A 25,894-nucleotide genomic window follows, 5' to 3' on the forward strand; every position below is an offset into this window, starting at 1 on the left:
AACAGGATCGATTTTATTACACGGGTAGAGTAAACGAGATAGCAACTAGGGCAAGCAACAGGTTCGATTTGATTACACGGGTAGAGTAAACGAGATAGCTACTAGGGCAACCGACAGGATCGATTTGATTACACGGGTAGAGTAAACGAGATAGCAACTAGGGCAAGCAACAGGATCGATTTTATTACACGGGTAGAGTAAACGAGATAGCAACTAGGGCAAGCAACAGGATCGATTTGATTACAAGGGTAGAGTAAACGAGATAGCTACTAGGGCAACCGACAGGATCGATTTTATTACACGGGTAGAGTAAACGAGATAGCAACTAGGGCAAGCAACAGGATCGATTTGATTACACGGGTAGAGTAAACGAGATAGCTACTAGGGCAACCGACAGGATCGATTTTATTAAACGGGTAGAGTAAACGAGATAGCAACTAGGGCAAGCAACAGGATCGATTTGATTACACGGGTAGAGTAAACGAGATAGCAACTAGGGCAAGCAACAGGATCGATTTTATTACACGGGTAGAGTAAACGAGATAGCAACTAGGGCAAGCAACAGGATCGATTTGATTACACGGGTAGAGTAAACGAGATAGCTACTAGGGCAACCGACAGGATCGATTTTATTACACGGGTAGAGTAAACGAGATAGCAACTAGGGCAAGCAACAGGATCGATTTGATTACACGGGTAGAGTAAACGAGATAGCTACTAGGGCAACCGACAGGATCGATTTTATTACACGGGTAGAGTAAACGAGATAGCAACTAGGGCAACCGACAGGATCGATTTTATTACACGGGTAGAGTAAACGAGATAGCTACTAGGGCAACCGACAGGATCGATTTTATTACACGGGTAGAGTAAACGAGATAGCAACTAGGGCAAGCAACAGGATCGATTTGATTACACGGGTAGAGTAAACGAGATAGCAACTAGGGCAAGCAACAGGATCGATTTTATTACACGGGTAGAGTAAACGAGATAGCAACTAGGGCAACCGACAGGATCGATTTGATTACACGGGTAGAGTAAACGAGATAGCTACTAGGGCAACCGACAGGATCGATTTTATTACACGGGTAGAGTAAACGAGATAGCAACTAGGGCAAGCAACAGGATCGATTTGATTACACGGGTAGAGTAAACGAGATAGCTACTAGGGCAAGCAACAGGATCGATTTTATTACACGGGTAGAGTAAACGAGATAGCAACTAGGGCAAGCAACAGGATCGATTTGATTACACGGGTAGAGTAAACGAGATAGCAACTAGGGCAAGCAACAGGATCGATTTTATTACACGGGTAGAGTAAACGAGATAGCAACTAGGGCAAGCAACAGGATCGATTTTATTACACGGGTAGAGTAAACGAGATAGCAACTAGGGCAAGCGACAGGATCGATTTGATTACAAGGGTAGAGTAAACGAGATAGCTACTAGGGCAACCGACAGGATCGATTTTATTACACGGGTAGAGTAAACGAGATAGCAACTAGGGCAAGCAACAGGATCGATTTGATTACACGGGTAGAGTAAACGAGATAGCTACTAGGGCAACCGACAGGATCGATTTTATTACACGGGTAGAGTAAACGAGATAGCAACTAGGGCAAGCAACAGGATCGATTTGATTACACGGGTAGAGTAAACGAGATAGCAACTAGGGCAAGCAACAGGATCGATTTTATTACACGGGTAGAGTAAACGAGATAGCTACTAGGGCAAGCAACAGGATCGATTTGATTACACGGGTAGAGTAAACGAGATAGCTACTAGGGCAACCGACAGGATCGATTTTATTACACGGGTAGAGTAAACGAGATAGCAACTAGGGCAAGCGACAGGATCGATTTGATTACACGGGTAGAGTAAACGAGATAGCTACTAGGGCAACCGACAGGATCGATTTTATTACACGGGTAGAGTAAACGAGATAGCAACTAGGGCAAGCAACAGGATCGATTTGATTACACGGGTAGAGTAAACGAGATAGCAACTAGGGCAAGCAACAGGATCGATTTTATTACACGGGTAGAGTAAACGAGATAGCTACTAGGGCAACCGACAGGATCGATTTTATTACACGGGTAGAGTAAACGAGATAGCAACTAGGGCAAGCAACAGGATCGATTTGATTACACGGGTAGAGTAAACGAGATAGCAACTAGGGCAAGCAACAGGATCGATTTGATTACACGGGTAGAGTAAACGAGATAGCTACTAGGGCAACCGACAGGATCGATTTTATTACACGGGTAGAGTAAACGAGATAGCAACTAGGGCAAGCAACAGGATCGATTTGATTACACGGGTAGAGTAAACGAGATAGCTACTAGGGCAACCGACAGGATCGATTTTATTACACGGGTAGAGTAAACGAGATAGCAACTAGGGCAAGCAACAGGATCGATTTGATTACACGGGTAGAGTAAACGAGATAGCAACTAGGGCAAGCAACAGGATCGATTTTATTACACGGGTAGAGTAAACGAGATAGCTACTAGGGCAACCGACAGGATCGATTGTATTACACGGGTAGAGTAAACGAGATAGCAACTAGGGCAAGCAACAGGATCGATTTGATTACACGGGTAGAGTAAACGAGATAGCAACTAGGGCAAGCAACAGGATCGATTTGATTACACGGGTAGAGTAAACGAGATAGCAACTAGGGCAAGCAACAGGATCGATTTTATTACACGGGTAGAGTAAACGAGATAGCTACTAGGGCAACCGACAGGATCGATTTTATTACACGCGTAGAGTAAACGAGATAGCAACTAGGGAAAGCAACAGGATCGATTTTATTACACGGGTAGAGTAAACGAGATAGCAACTAGGGCAAGCAACAGGATCGATTTGATTACACGGGTAGAGTAAACGAGATAGCAACTAGGGCAAGCGACAGGATCGATTGTTTACACGGGTAGAGTAAACGAGACAGCAAATAGGGCAAGCAACAGGATTGAATTATTACATGGATAAAGTAAACACTCCTTTAGTCTCAAGTACGATGAAACTTCACTTTGCAGTGAACTTCAACTGACAGACGGGATTTTGTACGCTGCGTGGTGAACCAGCTAGGGAACTAGGAAGATTATCTGTAATCAGTAGAAATGACAATAAAATCGGCGTAATTCTTTCACTGGAATCCAGTTTGCTCTCGTGAAATCCGAACTCCATAGTTCAAAAGCCCGTCGTGATAATTTTTCTTTCTTTTTAATGAAAATTTCGCCTTTGATGAAATACGGATACATTATTTCGCACGTGGGTGTAATCTGTTGAGATCCGCTAGTGTTGATGTTTCGTGAGATGTCTGCTCCGCTCCTGTTCAACAGGAATGGCTGGTTCGTCAACGTGAAGTCAGAATTGCTACAACACACAGTTTCCAAATAAAATGCTGAACCCTACTTTTTCTTTCTTTTGCTTTGTACACTTTTATCGAAGATAAAATTGAAACTTTTTTTATTTTTGTTGGGAGAGGGGGCGGTAGTTTACCTGTTTCCTTATTCGCACCGCGAGGGTGAAGGGGGAAAAAAAAAAACAGGTTGGTTATATTTGATCTGGCCACCGGCCATGCTCGAAGCTTCATCTACCACGCCCCCCCCCCTCCCCCCCCCTCCATAACCAGAAGTCACTTGTGGGGCACACGTCTCCGCGACCAGCTAGAAGCACAGGTACAGTCTGTGCCGCGCAACTCGTGTCTCGAATCGGACAGTTCCAGGAAGCATTGCAGGGGTCGGCAGACATTGGCTCTCTTCTCTTCACAGGACTGTACGGCTTTACAACCCACAGCGGGGGACGCACCGCAACGCCGAAATACCAAAACACCGAAATGCCTAATTGACCACAACGCCGACAGCTAAAAACTGCTGTGTACCACAACGCCGAAATACACTAACGCCGAAAAATGTCATTGGAGAACTGCCACAAAGGTTAGGTTAGGTTAGGCTAGGTTAGATTAGGCTAGGCTAGGCTAGGCTAGGATAGGCTAGGATAGGCTAGGTTAAGTTAGATTAGGTTATATTACGCTAGGTTAGGTAAGGTTAGGTTTGATTGTGGTATTTAGGCGTTAAGGTACATTTGAGAAACACACACAAATTCATTCAGTTGTTATTTCGGCGTTGTGGTACACAGCAGTTTTCTAGCTGTCGGCGTTGTGGTCAATTTTGACATTCGGCGTTATGGTACTTCGGCGTTGTGGTAATGACCCCCCCACTGCGCTGCCACGGCGCCGGACAGAATCATACGTCACAAACACGGCGCAAGTCCTCAACCTGCGTTCGCATTCCCTACCCTCACAAATTTACCGAGAGCTAAGATGTTGCACGTCAAAAAGATTTTCAGCCGCGACTGGTAAATCGGCTGGAGTCCGGAGTGTGAGAACCCTGAGCTGATGCCCTCACGGTACTCCCAGAACGCCCTGCGGCTCGGGGAGAAGGCGCTGATTGGTCCGTTTGTGTGTTTGTCGCAGGCGTGGTGACGAGAGAGGGAGAACATGCCTGCCAACAGGACCTCAGCTAGCATCGGCCGGCTGCCTACCGGTGAGTTGTTTTCTTCACGTGAACACGTCTTTAAAATTGCTTCCATAGTGGAAGGCAATTAAAAAAAACAAAACAATGATGACAAATACTGGTGATACAATTTGGTGTTGCAGCTACACATCTATCATCTCCATCCAAAATTTATTTACACCACTGGATATCCAAAGGATCAAAGATTTCGTTACAGTAAAGTGAGGTCTGTGACGCATCGCGAGCGGTGGAGGGGGAAGCGCCGCCATTTTGAGGTCATTTTGTTTGCGTTTCGAGAGTTCCATCTAGTATAACTTTTGACTCGGAGAAGCTACGACGTTCTTTTAGGTTTCAATCGTCAGTTCTCGTCAAAATCTATCGACTGCGCGTATAAAACATTAGTGTAAAATATTTACAGTGAATATATATATATGTTGTTAAAATAAAAAAATAGCCAATTTTATATTTTGTATAGAAAATATTACCTGTTACGTACATGTATTCACGTGTCCATGACACAGCCACACCCCATTTTTTTTAATTGATCGATGGATTCGATTTCACCCTTAAGATAAATGATCAAAACCATTGTCGGGATTTAAGAACAAGGTTGATTAAAAACATTTGCTTTGAAAGTTATTTTTCTTTTAATTTTCTCGGGGAGGGGCCACAGAATTCCAAGGCCGCTCAGTAAGGAGTCTTTCCAAAATTCAGTAAGTCCATAAACTAATATCGCAATTATAAATTTTAATAGTATCAAATGTAAGCGTTGTAGGGTTTTGGTCAAGGTCTCATAATTAGAGACCCGTAAATTTCGCGGATTCATTTAGTCGCAAGCTAGAATGCAAACCTTCACACCCTCGCACTGTGTTCATGATTGGCACGCAGTTGTTTGGACACGCCCGTCTACGACCGCGAGCCAACGATGCCCAGCTAGAAGAGAAGTAAGCGAATCAGGTAGTGCCAAATAACAAGGGTAAATATGTTCTCGCTAAGAAATCAACCAATGGGAAAGTAAACATTCGTCGACCACACCTATAACTTTGAATTCTATCCTGAGGCCAGAAGAATCCGCGAAATTCCCGGGTCCCTACTCATAATTAAATGAGTAATCAAACAGTTTTAGACAAGCGCATGCGCGAGTACTGCTTTGTTGTTTTCTCGTTCGCAGTGCCATCCACACAAAAATGGCGACTCCTGAGCGTAAAGTGGTTTGTGTTTTGAAATTTGCTGAGAGTGAATCTGCAATCTAACGTCGAAGTTCCTGTCCGTTGGATTGATCGTAATGGTCGAGATGACAGAGCTCTTTTTCGCTGGCCTCCACGTTCACCTGACATAACGCCATGCGATTGTTTTCCTTTGAGGCTTTATAAATGATCGTGTCTACGTTCCACCGCTACCCAATGATTTACCAGAGTTGAGACACAGAATTGAAGAGGCTATTACTTCCGTTACTCCGGACGTGTTAACCAAAGTAGGGAAGAATTTTAACTTTAGGTTTGGATGCGTGCGTATAACTAAAGGTGTACATATTGAACATTTGTAAGAAAAAAAAACTAGGTTAGTTTAACTTCAGTTACATGCATGATTTGTTGTAAATGGTCTAAATTAAATTGTAATGATATAACATTGAAACTGGGACGTTGTTTTATGGAGGGAAGCCTTTATTTCACAGACGAGAGAGCCACACCCGAAGTTAACCGAAGTTCATGCTCGCTTTTTTTTCCGTACCACAACAGGTGTATTTATTTGCGATGAGCTTACTCATACGTCATACGCCGTTCTATCTCATTGTATAAACCGGTATGGCATTACATTTTGCGGTCGATTAGGATAAATTAGCTACATTATAAATACTTTAAAACATTGTGGATGGTTGGTTATATTAGGTAAGTATAGCTACATTAAAAATACTGTAAAATCATTTTATGGTTGCTTAGCAAATAACTTTTTAATTCGTAGCTATCCAGCGCTAGGAAACAGTTTACATGATTTCACAGTATCTTTAATGTAGCTATCCTAACCAAATCAACCATCCGCAATGTTTTAAAGTATTTATAATGTAGCTAACCTAACCTAATTGACCATTAGTTATCATGAGTTAGTTGTCCAAAATAAACATTCACGGACACACGGCAAACGAAAAACATGGCGGCGTACAAAAAATACCGTTGCCTTGCATAAGTCCAGGGCCATATCGGCGTACGAAGTAGTAGCGATGCTTGTCGCACGGGTGAGCTGCTAACATCGCGTAGGAACTGTCGGGGGCGTCGTGACTCGTGACTCCTTGTCGGTGACTCGTGGCCTCCCGGGAGTCGCGGCTGGCCGTGTTCCAAAAGTTCGGGCGACGGAAACAGGCCGGAGCCACGCGTGAGGCAATCCCACGTGTGTCGGCGAGACGAAGGAACCCATCGCACGGTTCCGCGGGGAAGAGCCATGGAACTGTGGTGTTCAACGGGAGAAGTTGGGGGTGTATTCATCGCGGGTGTGTTCAATCCTGTTTTCATTGTCGTCCAACGGTTTGATACTCGTTACGGGTAATGTAAAAAACAAAAGTGTGTACTTTATCAGCGCGTTAGAATTTACATTTGGCGTGTTAAAAACCTAACTTTAATGTTGCATGCAAATAATTAATAAAAAATAAAATGACTGGAGTGATATTATGAAATATGGTTGGTGAAGTATAAATTCAATCATATAAAAAAATAAGTATATTCAGTATTAGATAATATAAACAGGTTTATAAAATTAATTATTTGATTTAGTCAAATACCTGAGATAAATTTTAATTATATATTTAATAATGCAAATAAATTATGCATGCTGGAACATAACTTATGTTACATTAACAAACTTGAAAATACTCTTGAAAAAGTTTATAAACACTATTTATATCTCTAATATTCACAATCACTTAATGTTTTATGATTGCATTGAGAAGTATTCAATATCAATCCCTGAAGTATATGATGTAAAAGCGCATATATAATTTTTATTTGTATGTATTTTTTTTATCCTGTGAAAAATTTGTGGTATGGTGCGCGCGCATCGTAAACATACTCTCATTATTTTTTTTTTTTTCATAACGCGCGTAAAGAAGCATAACTTAAAAAAAAAAACCCTATCTTTGCCTCGTACAGGATGAGTCTGAATTCGGCCAACAAAACTCGGCTGCAGGTTTATCACGAAAAATAAGTTGAAGTCATTATAGGTACACGACTCACTGTATTCTCTAGACTTGCAGACCTGTATACGTCTTTGAAGTTAGAGCGGATCTATTTTTTTAAAATTTAAATAATAGTCTTTTGCATAGAACACTTAAGACACCATATAAGGTTTAATTGAACAAGGTTCTTCAACCATCTTAAACCTGTCCGATTTCTTTGAAAATGTAGGGGTAGCAATGTAAAAAAAATGGTAGTCCCTGTTATTATTTCAACTAGCGACCCGCCCTGATTTCGCACTATGTGATCTACTAATGTGACGTCATTTAGATTTATTAAGTACTTTTAAGTACCAAGTTCTCTGTGTCATGTCAATAATTGAAGTCAAAACGAGAGACCTCTTTATCCACCTTTTCATCCGGATAGCAAATGTACATATACATGTATATAGGTTTAATTTTGATGAATTTTAACGCTATTCCCTTGCATATGTGTGTTGTTCTATCAACTCAAAATTGACAAAATTGCAGTCCCCCCCTCCCCAATTATTCCTAGCGTGGTCTCTTTTAAGTAGCTGCTATTTGTTTTGCCACACAATTGCTGACCAGTTGAATTCAACTCTAGAACAGACACTCGCTCTATAGATTTACGATAAGCGTTCGCAGAATTCTATTCCCACGTTTGTGTTTGGGTGAAAAAAAAAAGGGGGGGGGGATTGGAAACATTTTGTCCACTGCTTTCAAATTCCTGCCTTTTGTTAATGGGAATGAATTTTTTAAAATTAGTATTTCGTTGTGAGGGGAGGAAATATATATACCTCCCCCCTCCTCGTGACTCCTAATGCATACCATAAACACAAATTCATTATTTTACGTGAATAGCTGTGCGAAAGAATTTTTTCAGACTTAAGGACATATTTGTTTTCCAGTGCGTACTGTACATAATAACAATATTAATAGATTTGTATGAATACACCTACAATACAAGTATATTTTGTTTTCTTTCTCATATTTAAAACAAACCTGTATTGTCTAAGAAAGTTATTGCGATATGTAAATGGCCTTGTGAACTTATTTAGTACAAGTTAGTACAAGAAAAAGGAAACACACTTACCTAAGCGTTAAAGCCATCATTTCCATTGTAAGTATAGCCAGCCTCATGTTTGTATCTTGCTTTTGCAAGGAATACTTCCACAGTCTCATGCAGTTCATGAAAGCTTGCAGACGACATTCTGAAGTAATTAAAAAATTTCATTTCATCTTCTTGCAATAAAAGGTTCCTAGTAACAAACGACTGCTCACTATGGGATGTACCCAATACTTAAGATTCGACTTTCTTCTTTTCAACACCTGAATACCTACGTACACAAGTACTGCACGGTGGCGTGCATCCATTGCATCTAATGACTGAACTCCAAAATGGAAATGCCCGCAGACATCAGCCGCACACTGCCCGCTCGTGTGGACCGCGCCTAAAGCGCCCTATGCACTAGCGGACATGCTCGCCGACTGGGCTCTATAGTGTGTGGGCTGGTCCGGCCTCTGTCAGACCTTTGAATATATATACGGTATAGAAGTCGCTAGTGGATAGGATTTACTGTACGTTTTTCAGGAGCGTATGATGAGCAGCTTGGGAACTTCACCGCTGCAGGGCGCTGCCGTAACGCCCTGTATCGTCTTAGGTCGTTATTTACACGTTAGAGCGCAGCACTGTCGCCCGCTGTCATTCCCCCGCACCCCCAACCCAACATTCACTGCAGCTCAAGGTTGTTCAACGGGGGTTTGTGCGTCACAAAACTGTAGGGATGAGAGGTGGGGCAGAGGGTGGGTGGAGGACAACGCATTTTTGAGGGAGCGTGGAGAAGGTGTGTTTGAAGAGTTCGACACTTGTCTGCTAGGGACCACCACAAGTCGATGCCCTAGAGATGGTGGCGATTGCGGCGGTGAATTAACCAACTACTTCAAACCGTATTAGTAATTTTAACCTGGGCTGGCGACTCCTATACAGTGTATATATTCAAAGGTCAGACCGAGCATATCCGCCAGTGTGTGGCAGGTCCCAACATGCTCGCCCCGAGCCCACAGCGAATGTGCTGTCTGTTGTTGCATCATCACGTCTTCTAATGACAGTAAAGATTTTCGAGAGGAGTTCATAAATTTATATCACACTCTTCGACCAGTGTGAGGTATAAGGAGTAAGGAATATGTCAATAGGCATATGAAACAAGAGTGCTACGAACAGCTAGTGAAACAAATCCAGAGAAATGTGAATGAACATTACTTGTGAATGTGAATGTACATTTATCCATCCTCAAATAACTATGCAGGTCTGTTGGCTCTGAGATTTCCAGCTCTCTCAGCATTGACATGTCACTATAACGATTTCGTTCCACAATCCACCTTTTAGACGAAACTCTTCGTTTCTTTTTTAGTGTCTCTTCATCCAAACAAAATAATCCGCCAAACAGTGCAATGCTGCTTGCAGCCGTTGTGCAAGTACAACACAGACTGTCTTTATAGAGAAAGAGACGAGCATGCTCGTGTAGTGTGTGGTAGCGGCCATGCGGCGAGCATATCCACTAGTAGAGCTGTAGCAAACCGCATGTATTCGGCACTGAGTAACTGGTGCGCGCCATCTAGTACCGAGTAACGAAACGTTACACACGAATGGAACAGTTCACTTTTAGTTCTACACTTTACCTATTAAATCAAATTAAATTTAGAATGACTCAAACACAAGTCTGGTTAAAAATACGGAAAAGTGAAAAAAAAAAATGCACCTCACACAGTTTGGTATGTAATGTATAAGTATGTTTTCTACAAATCACGAATGTTGCGACGCCGCGACGTCATACTGTACGCAATACGACTCGATTCGTTGCTCTAACATAACATGGCACGTTATGAGGTATCAGAAGTAACGAGTAACGTAACGATACGATAGTAACGAGTACTAATTGTTATAGTAACGAATACATAGGTATGGGTACGCTTTTTATCGTTACTTTGACAACTCTATCCGCTAGTGTATGGGGGGTGCTTAACACGTTACTCACACTGTGACGGCCTTGCGCACTGCCGAGAGTAGCTTGTCTTGTCACCTGACGGCCGCGCGGGCTTGCGCAATCTGCTCCTCCCCCCTTCCACCTCCTTCTCCTTCCTTTTCCCCTTCCCCCTCCTCCTTCTCCGCGGTTGCGTAACGACTGTCGTCCGGCGCGTCTCTCATCTGCACGATCGAGCTGTGCTGCTAGCTGTCGGGGGGAAGGCGTATCGATACATCGTTCTCTCCAAAGCATCCCGCGGGAAGCCTACAACTCACGTAGTTTCGGCTCCCTGCAAGAATTTCCCAAGATTTCAGAAGTTTTGCGTTTTGGTATTAACGCCACTTCAGCCGCTAAATCAGAAGTTTCCAATAAAAACAAGCTTGTTGGGACTGACCTAACCTAACCTAACCTAACCCTTCGATTTTTTTAAATTTAAATTTTTGAGAGAAATCCGAAGTTGCACGAACGTGGTAGGGAACCGAAACTACGTGAGTTGTAGGCTACCGGCATCCCGCATCGCACACATCGATGTCCTGGAAAAGTTGGCGATAATCGATATTTCGCAAATATAGCGATGTTTCCCTCCATGTTTATCGACAAATCGCAGTTGAGATGGTTTATATATATATATATATATATATATTGTTTTGTGATCAATTTATCGACGAATCGCTCAACCCTACTCCGCCACACTAGTTCGATTCAAGTTGTCCATCACCATCACTAATGTTTTTAGCTGAAAGACAAGTTTAAGTCCCCCCCCCCCCACGATTTTTATTTAGTGCCGCAGTCTTCTCGTACTCCATAGTGCAAATTTGTTAGTTGAGCTGTAACCATATTGCATGATGGCGGGTAAATGAAGATTGCAAGGTGTAATGCAAGTCCTGTTAGTGATTCAAGAATCTGTAGTACTAGGCGTTTCACGTTTAAAGACTATTCCGAAAACACGCGTTTCAGCCATTTTCACGCTCCTATAGTTGTACAGTTGAAATACTAAATGCTGAAACAGAACTGCTCGTCCGTGCTCAACGTGTTCTTAAATTCTTTTCGTGAACAGACAGCACTGTGGTGTCTTGAGCAGTTTTCAATTCGCGTCGGGTTATTCTGCTGGCAGTCACGAACAGTTAATTAAGGGCGAATGAGCACTGCCTTGTTTGGGATACGACCATGGAGGAGAAACTAATTACCGAGACTGAGACCTAGTTTTTTGAAGTAGTTATGGGCCCGTCCGCTAGATAGTAGTTTTCATAATATATTGCTGACATAACTACATTAATTTATTAGGAGAAGTAATGTATACGCTATTATCAGGCAAACAAACCAGTGGAAATTCACTCTATTTAGGTAGCCACTAATTTTGTGGTGTGTAATACAATGAGTTTTTGCGCACCTCCTATTCCTTTATTTATTACATGACGGTTTATTACAAAACAGCATTAAGTATTTTCGCATCTATTAAATTAGTTTTGCGTCGCCAAGGAGATAACTTAATATAACCAAAAAAACGTATATTTGCTGGTAGTTATGGGCCCGCCCAACAGATAGCGACACATGTCGCGTGAAACATGGTTTCAGTTTCCACTGTAAGAGTCGCACTTCTTTATTTCCCTCCTTGTTCTGTGGATACGACCGTGACCTAACTCGCGGGCGGTCTACCAGAACGTATGTCCGAACCGAATACCAGCAGAGGGAACAGACCAGCAGCCCTGCGCGAGGCTACAGCAACTGTTTCCAACGCATTCTAGCGGACTTTTTCCTCAACCATCGATACAATTGTTACGGCAAAAAAAAAAAATACTAGATGCAGCATCACCATCTCACAAATTTTTTTAACTGAGTTTCAATATTTTCAAGTTGCGATTATTTCTTGGTACGACCATCGAATGTAAAAAAAAAAAAAAAAAAATCAAGATAGTTTAGAAATCATCAAGTTTAATTTGGCACACCAACACTCTTGGTACGTCCCCAGATGATCACAAAACATTACTATATACGAGCTAATGGCGCCAGAAGCCGGTCCGCCATGTTGACGAAATCGACGAAAGAGTGAATTTTGAGCATTCGCGGAAATCCGACAACGGATGGAACACCGAAACTCCGTTCCCTAAAAAACAAGAGACTGACCTTGTCCTGCCGTGCTCTAGGAACACGGTCAGTGTTGTGTGTTGTAATTCCGGCGGAGGTGTCGCAAGGTGGGTTCCGAAAGCGGCCAGACTAGCGCGTGATACTTCGGGGACGCACCACAACGCCGAAATACCATAACGCCGAATGCCAAATTGACTACAACGCCGACAGCTAGAAAACTGCTGTGTACCACAACGCCGAATTACCACAACGCCGAAATACACTAACGCCGATAAATGTCATTGCAGGACTGCCACAAAGGTTAGGTTAGGTAAGGTTAGGTTAGGTTAGGCTAGGCTAGGTTAGGCTAGGTTAGGTTAGGTTGTGGTATTTCGGCGTTAAGATACATTTAAGAAACACACACAAATTCATTCAGTTGTTTTTCATTTTGCTCCTGTGGCCCCCTCCCCCCCTCACCGCAGCAACATTTTTCGGCGTTACTGTGTTTCGGCGTTGTGGTGCACAGCAGTTTTCTAGCTGTCGGCGTTGTAGTCAATTTGGCATTCGGCGTTGTGGTATTTCGGCGTTATTGTACGTTCGGCGTTGTAGTATTTCGGCGTTGTAGTATTTCGGCGTTGTAGTATTTCGGCGTTGTGGTAACGACCCTGTTACTTCCTCTTGCGCACCGCGTGATGACGTCACAGGCCAGTTCGTGGTCGTCCTCTCCTCGGGGTTTCACTTCTGCTTTCCTCCGCGTCTCGACGTGACTGCCGCAACAGCATATACCGTGCACTCGCTTGTTGACAAACTGCATTGTAAACAATTCACGTACACTGTAAACATCTTTTTTAAGTAAAACGTTTTTTGATTACCTAAATGCATGAAAGGACTGAAATGTGTGGAAATGTTATCTACTTGAACATATTAAAGTGAAATAACTGAAATAATCTGAAACGATACAAATGGAAATGAAATGAATCCACATATACGGAAATGAGTCGAAAACCTAATACATCAAACAAAATCACTCGATACAATAGAAATAAAATAATTTGTACCCAATTTGTACAATAATTTGTACAGTTTTGAGCGTTGCGAATATTCCCATCGCACGAGGGGCATAGTTAGGTACATGGTGGTGGTCGAACCGATAAAGGCGGAGATGGCATGGGAAGAGGTAGAAATAACGAAGCATACTTGTGCTCTTGCAAACTTAAAACACGCGAACACTTGCAAACTTGCACACTTGAACACTTGCACACTTGAACACTTGAACACTTGCACACTTGAACACTTGCACACTTGAACACTTGCACACTTGAACACTTGCACACTTGAACACTTGCACACTTGAACACTTGCACACTTGAACACTTGCACACTTGAACACTTGCACACTTGAACACTTGCACACTTGAACACTTGCACACTTGAACACTTGCACACTTGAACACTTGCACACTTGAACACTTGCACACTTGAACACTTGAACACTTGCACACTTGAACACTTGCACACTTGCACACTTGAACACTTGCACACTTGCACACTTGAACACTTGCACACTTGCACACTTGCACACTTGAACACTTGCACACTTGCACACTTGCACACTTGCACACTTGCACACTTGAACACTTGCACACTTGCACACTTGCACACTTGAACACTTGCACACTTGCACACTTGCACACTTGCACACTTGAACACTTGAACACTTGCACACTTGCACACTTGAACACTTGCACACTTGAACACTTGCACACTTGAACACTTGCACACTTGAACACTTGCACACTTAAACTTTTGCACTCTTAAACACTAGCAATCTTGCTCACTAGCAATCTTGCACACTTGCACACTTGCACATTTCCGCAATAGCATAATTTAGCGCTCGCATATATTTCTTATCTGCGCCCTCAGCCAAAGAGAATAATGTTTTATATACCTAATATAAAAGCAAGAAGTGTCACTTTTGTAGCACATGGACTCCACTCACACTTTTTTTTTTGTAAATGGTACAGAAACATTAATGTAAAATTACAGATATTATCAAATTTGTACAGTTACATGAAAACAACTGTATCACTTGAAATTAAGTGTTCGCAATAATTTTGGGTTCGGATTCTTATCCGGCAATTTATGCTTCGTGTTGCCCCAGTACCTCCAATGTAAATAAACCCTTCCCTGAATAGCCTTTGAATATTAACTCCGCACATTAATATGCATAATAAAACAAAACAGTCGAATTATTTAATATTCGATTATAGTTTAGACTGTTAAAAAAATTATGTTCGAATGAAACATAATTAAAATATAAAATGTGCCAATTTTCTTTAGAAATAATCAGTTTTATTTCGAAAAACACATTTCATATATGCGAAAATAACCATAGCCATGTGATGTACCTACCTACAAAGTTACAATATATTTCTTGTAGTATTGCAAACTATTTCTTGGCATCTGGTTTCGAAAGGTATCTTTTGTAAAAGTACAGAAATTTTATGTTCTGTGTATGGAGCTTCGAAGTAATGAAGGAAGCGATAATTGTATTTTGGCCATCGATTTCAGGTTGTCTCAGTTTACATAGCTGAATATGGAGTTAAAAGCTTACCAAGTGTTGGCAGATTCGATTACCTCTCAAGATGGCTGTAGGTTGAAATACTTAATGACAAAACTAAAAAAAAAAGTCCATAGTTTGTAGATTAAATATCTCAAAAACTTATACGTATCTATGAAATGCAATGTTTTTCCTAATACGAAGTCCACATTGTCCCCAAAGCGATGACTTTGCTGAGAAAGCATAAGGAAAATGTGAAAATGATGACAGTAAGTGTGCTTTTTTTTCATGTCGGGACCAGAATTTATTTCTGTAGAACTTTCGCTCTACTCCGTTAAGGGATGGGGAGTGTTTTCCAGCTCAAATAATTTTTAGGAGTCGACGTTAGAAGTTATACTTACTTGGCGTGATAAAAAAGCTAGCATTAATTTTGCATGAAAATAATAATGAATAAAAGTAAAATAATACAAGGACTGGAGTGATATTATAAATGCAGTTGAAAAAGTATAAATTAAATGAAATTTTAAAAAATGTTTAATATTAATATAAAAATCTGCATAAAATTATTTAATTTAGTAAAATAATAGAGATAAAATTTAATTCATAAAAATGATAAAATGCTGAATGTTTATTTTAATTAATTATTTATATTATTTGTTAAATAATATTTAAATCACTTATAATGCAAATTAATTAACATACGGGAACATAATCTTCCCAACACTTTCATGAAAACGGCCAGAAGACTACTAAACCTAACGGTTATTTCAAAACTGTATACCACATCATTACATGCTTTCGGTACATGCTAGGACTGCCATGAAATTTTTTTCTTTTTAAGTTCCTAAAAACCATAAATAAGGACTTGTTATACAAAGTTGATAAAACTGTTCATAAAATTTTTTAACGTATATTTAAATTACACGATGCCATATGTAGATTACAGGTAATATTTACAATAATTTTACAGCAATCTTTAATCTGAAAAATACAATTTTTCATATGTGGTTGGAATAGTAGTATTAATAGTTTACACTATTCTCTCTCCCCCCTTTTTTTCCCATCGCGACTCAACTGAATAATTTTAAATTCATACGCACAGGCTTTAGCTGTAGAGCTATGCTATACTAAAGAAGACAGTAGTATTTTGTTTCCGTACTTTGTGTGTGTACAAGAATGACACCCGAACTTAGAACTTCTTGTACCCGAATTTTTGTGTGTCATGGCTGGCAACACTGGCCTGCTCTGTCGTCCTGCGCAGGGTCACGCAGGGTCTGGCAGGGTCTGGCAGGGTTCAGCAGGGTCCAGCAGGGTTGTGCATGGTCACGCAGGGTCACGCAGGGTCATGCAGGGTCACGCAGGGTCTGGCAGGGTCTGGCAGGGTCTGGCAGGGTTCAGCAGGGTCCAGCAGGGTCCAGCAGGGTTGTGCATGGTCACGCAGGGTCACGCAGGGTCATGCAGGGTCACGCAGGGTCTGGCAGGGTCTGGCAGGGTTCAGCAGGGTCTGGCAGGGTCGCGCAGGGTCTCGCGGGAGTGAAGACGTCTCAGGACGGGCGGACCCGAGCATGCGCACATGCAGCACGGTTGGGGCATGCCAAAATATTTACCTGCCGCAGCTATTTTCAGGACGCAGTGACGCAGCGATGCATCCTGCCAGGCTGTGGCTGCGGCCAACCAGGTCTGCGCGCCACGAGCCTGGCTTCACACGGGCGTAACTGCACTGCATACACTCACTCACACACTAACCTCTCACTCACACACACACACTCACACACTCACGCTCTCTCTCACACACACGCTCACACTCATGATATTGTCAGGTGAAATTGGAGGCCAGCGAAAAAGAGCTCTGTCGTCTCGACCATTACTACCAATATAGAGATCAAGGACTTCGACTTTCAACCACTCTCGTGAAAATAGATTCCAAAGGGAAGGGGTTCCATCCTGTTGCCGAATAAAGATTACAGGTAGCTTACAGTTGATACTGTTAAATTTTATAACTGGGGCATTATTTCGTGGACATGATGTATATAAGTACTTCGTTCATTCTTTTATTAAGAGTCTTGTTGTATAAAAAGTTGCTAAAATAATGACTGTTGAAGAGGTTTTTATAAAACACGGTTGCCAGAGAACAGTGCCAGTGAAATGCCGGGATGCCTTCTTTTCACAGATGAGATAGCCAAACGCCCCATCGTGCATCTTCGGTTTTTTTTTGTTATTGTAAATAAATATACAACTCATGATAACTAATGGTCAATTAGGTTAGGTTAGCTACGTTATAAATACTTTAAAACATTGTGGACGGTTTATTTGGTTAGGATAGCTACATTAAAGATACTGTAAATGGTTTCCCCAAAATAAATACACCTGTTGTGGTACGGAAAAAAAAAAAGCGAGCATGAACTTCGGAGAACTTCGGGCGTGGCTCTCTCGTCTGTGAAAAGAAGGCTTCCCGTGAAATGCCGGCCTCAAGCGAGCCGGCGAACTGGGCGTTGAACTGAGTCACCCCGCCCTGACTCAGATGTCGCCGCGAACTGGTGAGTCGTCTAACTCTTTGTTCGCGGTCCAGGGCGTGCAGGGCGTCGCCCCGCAGATGGCAGCTGCAGATGCTGCTGCCCGTAGCTGCTGCCCCTGATAGCATACAAACAAACAAGCCTCCAGGCTGGTCTGCACCAAGTTAGTAATTTACTCGAGTGGCGAGTAGTTCAGTAAACTCGCCTCCTGCGAACAGAACTGTTAAAACGAGTGGTTTAGTAAAACAAAATGGGGTGCGGCTGTGTCATGGACTCGGCCGTGTGTTGTACGTGAATACTTGATCGTAACAGGTAATATTTTCTATACAAAATATATTTTTATTTTAACACCATACATATTCACTGTAACTATTTTACACTAATTTTTTTAACATGCAATCGATAGATTTTGACGAGAGCTGACGACTGAAACCCAAACGAACGTCGTAGCTTCTCCGAGTCATACTAAATGGAAATCTCTAAACGCAGCAAATTGACCTCAAAATGGCGGCGCTTCCCCCTCCACCGCGCGCGATGCGTCACAGTCCTCACTTAGCGTAACGAATTATTTGATCCTTAAGCTATCCAGTGGTGTAATTAAATTTTTGAATGAAGATTATAGATGTGTAGCTGCAACACCAAACTGTAATCCCCCGATTTTGTTACCATTCTTTTTTTGTAATTGCTTCCCACTGTGGAAGCAATTTTAAAGACGTATTCACGTCAAAAAAGTAAAGTGAGCTAGATGCAGTAAAATGAATAGTGGACGGTCTGTTAGTTTCTTCCATTCGCCCTCTACTGACAAGGTATTAACGACGAGGTTTTAGTAGGAGTTCGTTGGTGGATCGCATATTCACAGCTCCACACTGGAACATCTCTGAACTCGCTCCTTGCCAATTCGCCACTCGACTAAATTACCGTCTCGGTGTAAATCAACGTATTCCCCCTTTTTTCTAGAATTTGGGATTTGGCAGAACAGAAGACCTCAAAGAAACACTAAAGTAACTCCAGCAATATTTGTCATTCATAAGTTTATCACCCATCCGCTCTCAAGAGTGTTCTTTTCTTGAACGGACACCGTTACCCGTTCGTCTAGCGGGAACAGTTGGACGGTGTTATGCACAAATGAGTTACCAACAAAAGGAAAAAAAAAAGTTATTGAAATAATTGTGTAGGTAAAATGACACTTTAAATTGAGCTAAATTTTTTTAACCGACATTCCTTGCTACTATGCCATCTTGCGACCAAACATTCAACGCACTGCCACAATACCGCTTATTGTGTGTTCAACTTTGAGCTCAATTTACTCAGTTGAAAATGTTTGTGGGTTGAACCATTTTTACGTAACACCGTCCAGTTTACAATTGGCGTGTTGTTGTTTCTTCTGGATCTGTGTGTGTGTGTGTGCAAGCAAGCTAAATATTATAAATTATCTGTTCATCCCAAGATGTGGTCCCCGGTTGGGGTTGGCTTGGGTTTTAACGTATTCTGTATGCACAAAGATTATATCCCATTATACAAACACATCTAAGAAAAATTTTGTATTCCTTAATTGTTTTCCAGAGGGATATCTTTGTCGTCATAATGATAATCCTAACTCTCCGCCTGTTCGATTACTCCGACTTAACGAAGAACAGGCGAGAAACTTAAGTGGGTCATTGTACTTATTGACGTGACGTCTAATAAATCGATGAACGCCGGCTGCACCACGAAAAAGAATGACTCATTGTCCCGTTACACATATTGTCCCGTTACGCTTTGTCACGTTACGCTCATTGTACGCTTGCGCCGCATCTATCTTCTTTCCACTCGATTTGAACAACCATAGATTTTACTTTTTAGAGGCATATTAAACTTGAAACACTCCCATTCATTTCCTACTTTTCCTATTATCGTCCTATCCTTAACAGAATAACACAGATTGGAAGAAGTTAAATAGCAAACATGTATAAAAGTTATAGTTAAAATAATCTGTTCGTTAAAGTAATAAACATATTTGAATTAATGAGTGCAAATAAAAGTAAATTTATCAATTAAATTATAGATTTAATTTCACTCCTTTGTATCCATACAAAATAGTGATAATTCAATAAAATGATTCAATTTTATTCATAAAAGTATGTATGCAATCATGTAATCAATGTTTTGTTATGACGTTGTCACGTAAACTATCGTCCGTAAACCGACGTTACAGTAACCAATTTTTTTTATCCGTCTTTTATGTTGTGCGTATCTTGTTTAAACTGAGTTGTTGTGGCTGGGGTACTTCCCCTTGTGCAATCAAGGGGCACTGTGAGAACCCGGCCTGCGACAAGCGGCGCAGCTTGACTCGCTTGAAAGCCGCGCGCTGTCCTCGTCGCCAGAGCCTCCGCGCTTGAAGGGCGCGCTCTGTGCTCTCTCCCTGGAACTGTCTGGCGAGCCTGCTGCAGAGGGTGTCGCGCAGTGTCAGTCCCCACCGGCTGTGACAGCTGGTTGGCAAAACTAACCGCCTTCCCGGGCACACTGCACGCCGTGCAGAGCTCCGGAACAAACAACACGACGCCGTCTGAAAACTGCTCAACGCATCCGAGCAGCATTTGAGAATATAAGTAGTGTATAATAGTTCCTCCGGGGACAGGCGCCAGGTGGTGGATTGTGGATGGGGTCAATGACCGATTGCTCTGACGTCACGGCGGCCATCTTGGATGACCTTGACCTTGAAATTTAATTTTGTTCCCGGCGGTTATCTTGGGTCTGCCATATCAGATCCACCATCTTGAATGACGTCATCACTGCAATTTTATATTCTCGATCATTCCGCCATTTGAATTATGACATCACCGTTGCAATTTCCGTTATGGCCACCATCTTAAGTATTAATTATTCGTTTTAAGGAAACAATTCTAAATTTATAAAAAAAATTAAATTGTAATAAAAGTATTAAAAAAACACACGACAGGGAGTCCTCGGTTCAAACCCGACAGAGCAAAAAAATAAAAATGGCGACCGATCCTGCCCTCATGGCGGCTGCTAGCAAGACGAAATAAAATGGCGGACATGGTGTCAGAATCGTAAAAAATTACTTTGAAATTCAAAATGACGAATATGTTATTAGAATTCAATATGGCGGCCGTAACGAAAAGTGCAATGGTAATGCCATAATTCAAAATGGCGGAATGTTAGAGCGAGAAAAAAATGGTGGCGAGTACATCATCCAAGATGGCGGATCCGAGATGGCGGATCCGAGATGGCTTATCCAAGATGGCCGCCATGACATCATATCAATCGGTCATTGACCCCATCTACACAATCCACCACCTGGCGCCTGTCCCCGGGGGAACTGTTGTACTCTACTAACATACCGAGGTCGGGTGGGTAGTTCAGTTTCCGTATGAAGAGAGTTACGGATATCTTGATTTGTTTTATAATCGCGTGAATTCCCCCCCCCCCCCCAACCTGAAACCCTGCACAACGTATGTGTGTGTGCGCGCGCCCGGGTTGAAGGTTACGATGCGTCACGCAGTCCGGTGCAGTGGTTAGTGTGTCGCAACACGGAGACCTGGGACTGCGTCACGGAATCCCCGCATCCCGGAGATCGTAGATAGGGACGTGCGGCCGAGACGTTGTTCGGACGGCTGAAGGGCGGCGCTGCTGTTATCAGGCGGGCATTAGCTCGGTATCAGCCGGCGCGCGGTGCGATAAGCGCCGCCAGTGGCACCTCCAAGGGGCTCCCTGGGGCGTCGTCGCGGTGTTCGTCCCGGGCCTCCGAGGTGAGTCGCGCCCGTCAGGGGGTTGACCCCAGGAGGACTCCCTTCACGCCGGGGAATCCTTCTTTCCACAGACGAGAGACCCAAACGCTCGATCGTCCATTTTCGGTTTTTTTTTTTGGTTCATTGTATAATGTGTTGATAAAAGGATACTAATGGTCAATTAGGTTAGGTTAGCTACATTACAAATACTTCAAAACTTTTTGGACGTTAACCCTTTCAGTCACACTTTGTCAATTCCTTATTTTAATTTTTTGATTGTAACTTATCAAATTTTTTTGTATGTTGTAATAATCCTACCCTATAATTACAATATTAATGTATAATTATTTATTATAATTAATTTATGTGTAAATAAAATTTAGTTATTTCATAGCAACAAAGAATGACGTCCTCTAGAATGTAGGTACACCTGACCCCACACATTCATGGTTTAACTCCATGTTTCATTGAGATATACATTGTCCACTGCAGTGGACGGATAGACTGAAAGGGTTAAATGTGGTTAGGATAGCTACATTAAAGATACGAAAAAAAAACAAAAAAAAACGCGGAGGCTCTCTCGTCTGTGAAATGAAGGCTTCCCTTCACGCCGCGCCGTGGTAGCTTGAAACTTAAGACTCCCACTGAGCGCGTTCTTAACCAAGACACTTCCTGCAATACAGTCGCCTCTTCGAGTGATGCCGTTGTCAAGTTTCCACGCCGGAAGGATTCATTTTAGAAGCGCAGGAAGTACATGCCTGTAAGAGCCCGTCTACAATAGTCCGAACCTGTGCGTGGTCCGTGTCCTTATCCGAATGTGAGTGACGTCACATTGTCTCACCGAAAACTACCCTGGCCACAACTGCGATGTCCGATGTCCGAATGTATTGATTTATAAAGCTGTCACCAGAGCGCAGTAAATGTGCCAAACCAAATGTTTTTGTTTATTGTTTTGATTCTTTGTAGTTTGAGATTGAACTTATGAAAGTTGTGGGAATTCAATATTATATACTTATTCAGTAAACCAAAGTGGCTCTTCTTGACTAACAACACCTTCCATTTCCTTCAATAACAAAAACATACACCACGTTTTCAAACGGGAACCGGAAATTCAAATTTCGTGGGTATTCTGTTCTTTTTCTGTGTCCGAAGTACACAGGTTGGGACAAAAAGTACAAATTGACGAATGTCTTCGGACCAGGTAGGTTCGGACCTTCGCCCACTTGACGCATGACGTCAGAGGGTCACGTGAACCAATCAGCGACGAGTGTCCTTCGGACACAGTTTAGAACATTGCTATTGTAGACGGGCCTTAAAAGAATACTCATAGGGTTAAAAAAAAAAACGTTTTATGTTATTGTCTAACAACGAATCGGATAGATCCAATATTTGTTTCGCTGTATCGACGACGCAAAACAATTCACTTGCTTTCTCCAAATCCATTTTTCCACTAGCAAGTGGGAATGTAGCGGAGTGACCCAGTGCGGAGCAGCCTACACGTGTCATTAGATAGGCTTGGAATATTACAAATTTACTGTCCGTTTTATTTTAGTTTAATACTTACATTTTTTTTTCTTCAGTTTTGTAAATATATGCATTGAACAAGTCATGCTGTACAAAAATTGCATGATACAATTTCAGTAAATTATTTGAAGAGGTATTTATTATTTTAATCTTCTGAAACCACTACTTGCTGTTTAGTAAATTTGGTCAGCTATATACTCATAATAAAATTTACCCAACGTTAATATTTATTTATTCCGTACACTGTCCAGAGTAGTCCGATTCGTTTCTATTGTCGTCCGATGACGTCCGACCAGTCTGGTGTCGTATGACCACTATACGGTGTCGTCCGACCAGTATGCGGTGTCGTCCGACCAGTACGCGGTGTCGTCCGACCAGTATACGGTGTCGTCCGACCAGTACGCGGTGTCGTCCGACCAGTACGCGGTGTCGTACGACCAGTATACGGTGTCGTCCGACCAGTACGCGGTGTCGTCCGACCAGTACGCGGTGTCGTCCGACCAGTACGCGGTGTCGTACGACCAGTATACGGTGTCGTACGACCAGTATAAGGTGTCGTACGACCAGTATGCGGTGTCGTCCGACCAGTACGCGGTGTCGTACGACCAGTACGCGGTGTCGTCCGACCAGTACGCGGTGTCGTCCGACCAGTACGCGGTGTCGTCCGACCAGTATGCGGTGTCGTCCGACCAGTATGCGGTGTCGTCCGACCAGTATGCGGTGTCGTCCGACCAGTATGCGGTGTCGTCCGACCAGTATGCGGTGTCGTCCGACCAGTATGCGGTGTCGTCCGACCAGTATGCGGTGTCGTACGACCAGTATGCGGTGTCGTCCGACCAGTACGCGGTGTCGTCCGACCAGTACGCGGTGTCGTCCGACCAGTACGCGGTGTCGTCCGACCAGTACGCGGTGTCGTCCGACCAGTACGCGGTGTCGTCCGACCAGTACGCGGTGTCGTACGACCAGTATACGGTGTCGTACGACCAGTATAAGGTGTCGTACGACCAGTATGCGGTGTCGTCCTACCAGTATGCGGTGTCGTCCGACCAGTATGCGGTGTCGTCCGACCAGTACACGGTGTCGTACGACCAGTATACGGTGTCGTCCGACCAGTATACGGTGTCGTCCGACCAGTATAAGGTGTCGTACGACCAGTATACGGTGTCGTCCGACCAGTATACGGTGTCGTCCGACCAGTATACGGTGTCGTCCGACCAGTATACGGTGTCGTCCGACCAGTATACGGTGTCGTACGACCAGTATACGGTGTCGTACGACCAGTATACGGTGTCGTACGACCAGTATAAGGTCTCGTCCGACATGTGTCCGGTCTCGTCCGACATGTGTCCGGTCTCGTCCGACAGGTGTCCGGTATCGTCCGACAGGTGTCTGGTATCGTCCGACAGGTGTCCGGTATCGTCCGACAGGTGTCCGGTATCGTCCGACAGGTGTCCGGTATCGCCCGACAGGTGTCCGGTATCGTCCGACAGGTGTCCGGTATCGTCCGACAGGTGTGCGGTATCGTCCGACAGGTGTGCGGTATCGTCCGACAGGTGTGCGGTATCGTCCGACAGGTGTCCGGTATCGTCCGACAGGTGTCCGGTATCGTCCGACAGGTGTCCGGTATCGTCCGACAGGTGTCCGGTATCGTCCGACAGGTGTCCGGTATCGTCCGACAGGTGTGCGGTATCGTCCGACAGGTGTGCGGTATCGTCCGACAGGTGTCCGGTATCGTCCGACAGGTGTCCGGTATCGTCAGACAGGTGTCCGGTATCGTCAGACAGGTGTCCGGTATCGTCCGACAGGTGTCCGGTATCGTCCGACCAGTGTTGGTGACGTGCAGAAACAGAGGATCAGCTCCACAGCGCCGCGACCGCTCTGGCCACACCCAGTCCATTGTCGGGTCTAATTCTGGAGTCGCCGCTAATAAGAGTGGTTCAGGCTGTGGCCTGGGCGCGGGAAGGGAGGGGGTGGCGCGAGGTAAACACAGGGTTCAGCCTCACACTGGACTTGGCTCAGAATAGCTCCTCGTGACGACACCTCCCGAGATTGTGTGGTGCAGCCTGCCACATCATGGACATCAGGGGAAACTTGGGTAGTCAGGGAGTTTTGAACTTCTGGAAAACATTACAATGATGTTTAGACACGTGCTCATCCTGTGTTTGCTAACTTGGAAGCCAATTCGGGTTCAACATTTGTTTGATACTATGCTGGTGTGCTGAATATTTCTGAGCAGAGTTGTAATGTGAGAAACACCACTTTGCACTTTGTAACAGTTGTATCACGACATAATTGATTGGAAGTTGCGCCAAATTTAATTTTGTTTTCTGTAAGAATATTACATGTGTTTTAGTCTGTGAAAAATTGTAGATGGGAAGAGCCAAGGGAAATCTTGGGAACTATCTTGTCGGTTTTTCTGGACACCGTCAGACTGGGTCGGGATAAACCCATCGAAGGGTAAATTTTGATCCGAGATAATTCAATCCCCGATTTTGCACTGAAATCTTTATTGGAAGTTTTTCCTCAATATATTTTTTTTTGTTTACAGAATTTGTCTTGTCGTGAAAAGTGTCCAGTTCGTAGAGTTCATCCACCTTCAAGTTTTCATATCATGAAATCTTTACCTAATTCATAATATGCTACAAAGTGGATATAACCTTTTTTTTTCTTTGATATTATCCCCTGTCCGTTTATTACCTCAACGTATAAAGCTTCGTCACGTGAATCAGTAAACACAGTGTCCATAAGGTATTATTGATTAAAATTGTTTTGCGA

At 43.1% G+C, this 25,894-nt stretch overlaps 1 protein-coding gene across 3 annotated transcripts in view; it reads left to right on the forward strand.

Annotated features, from left to right (window-relative positions):
- LOC134538857 (F-actin-monooxygenase Mical) overlaps positions 1–25,894 on the forward strand; it is a 232,538-nt gene that overhangs the window by 55,923 nt on the left and 150,721 nt on the right. For all 3 annotated transcript variants that reach the window (XM_063380418.1, XM_063380420.1, XM_063380419.1), the window contains exon 2: positions 4,484–4,553. The gene's annotated coding sequence lies outside the window, so the exon portion shown is untranslated. The remainder of the gene's footprint in view (positions 1–4,483; positions 4,554–25,894) is intronic.

This window comes from Bacillus rossius, chromosome 14, assembly GCF_032445375.1.
Source record: "Bacillus rossius redtenbacheri isolate Brsri chromosome 14, Brsri_v3, whole genome shotgun sequence".
In the NCBI taxonomy this organism is placed as follows: domain Eukaryota; kingdom Metazoa; phylum Arthropoda; class Insecta; order Phasmatodea; family Bacillidae; genus Bacillus; species Bacillus rossius.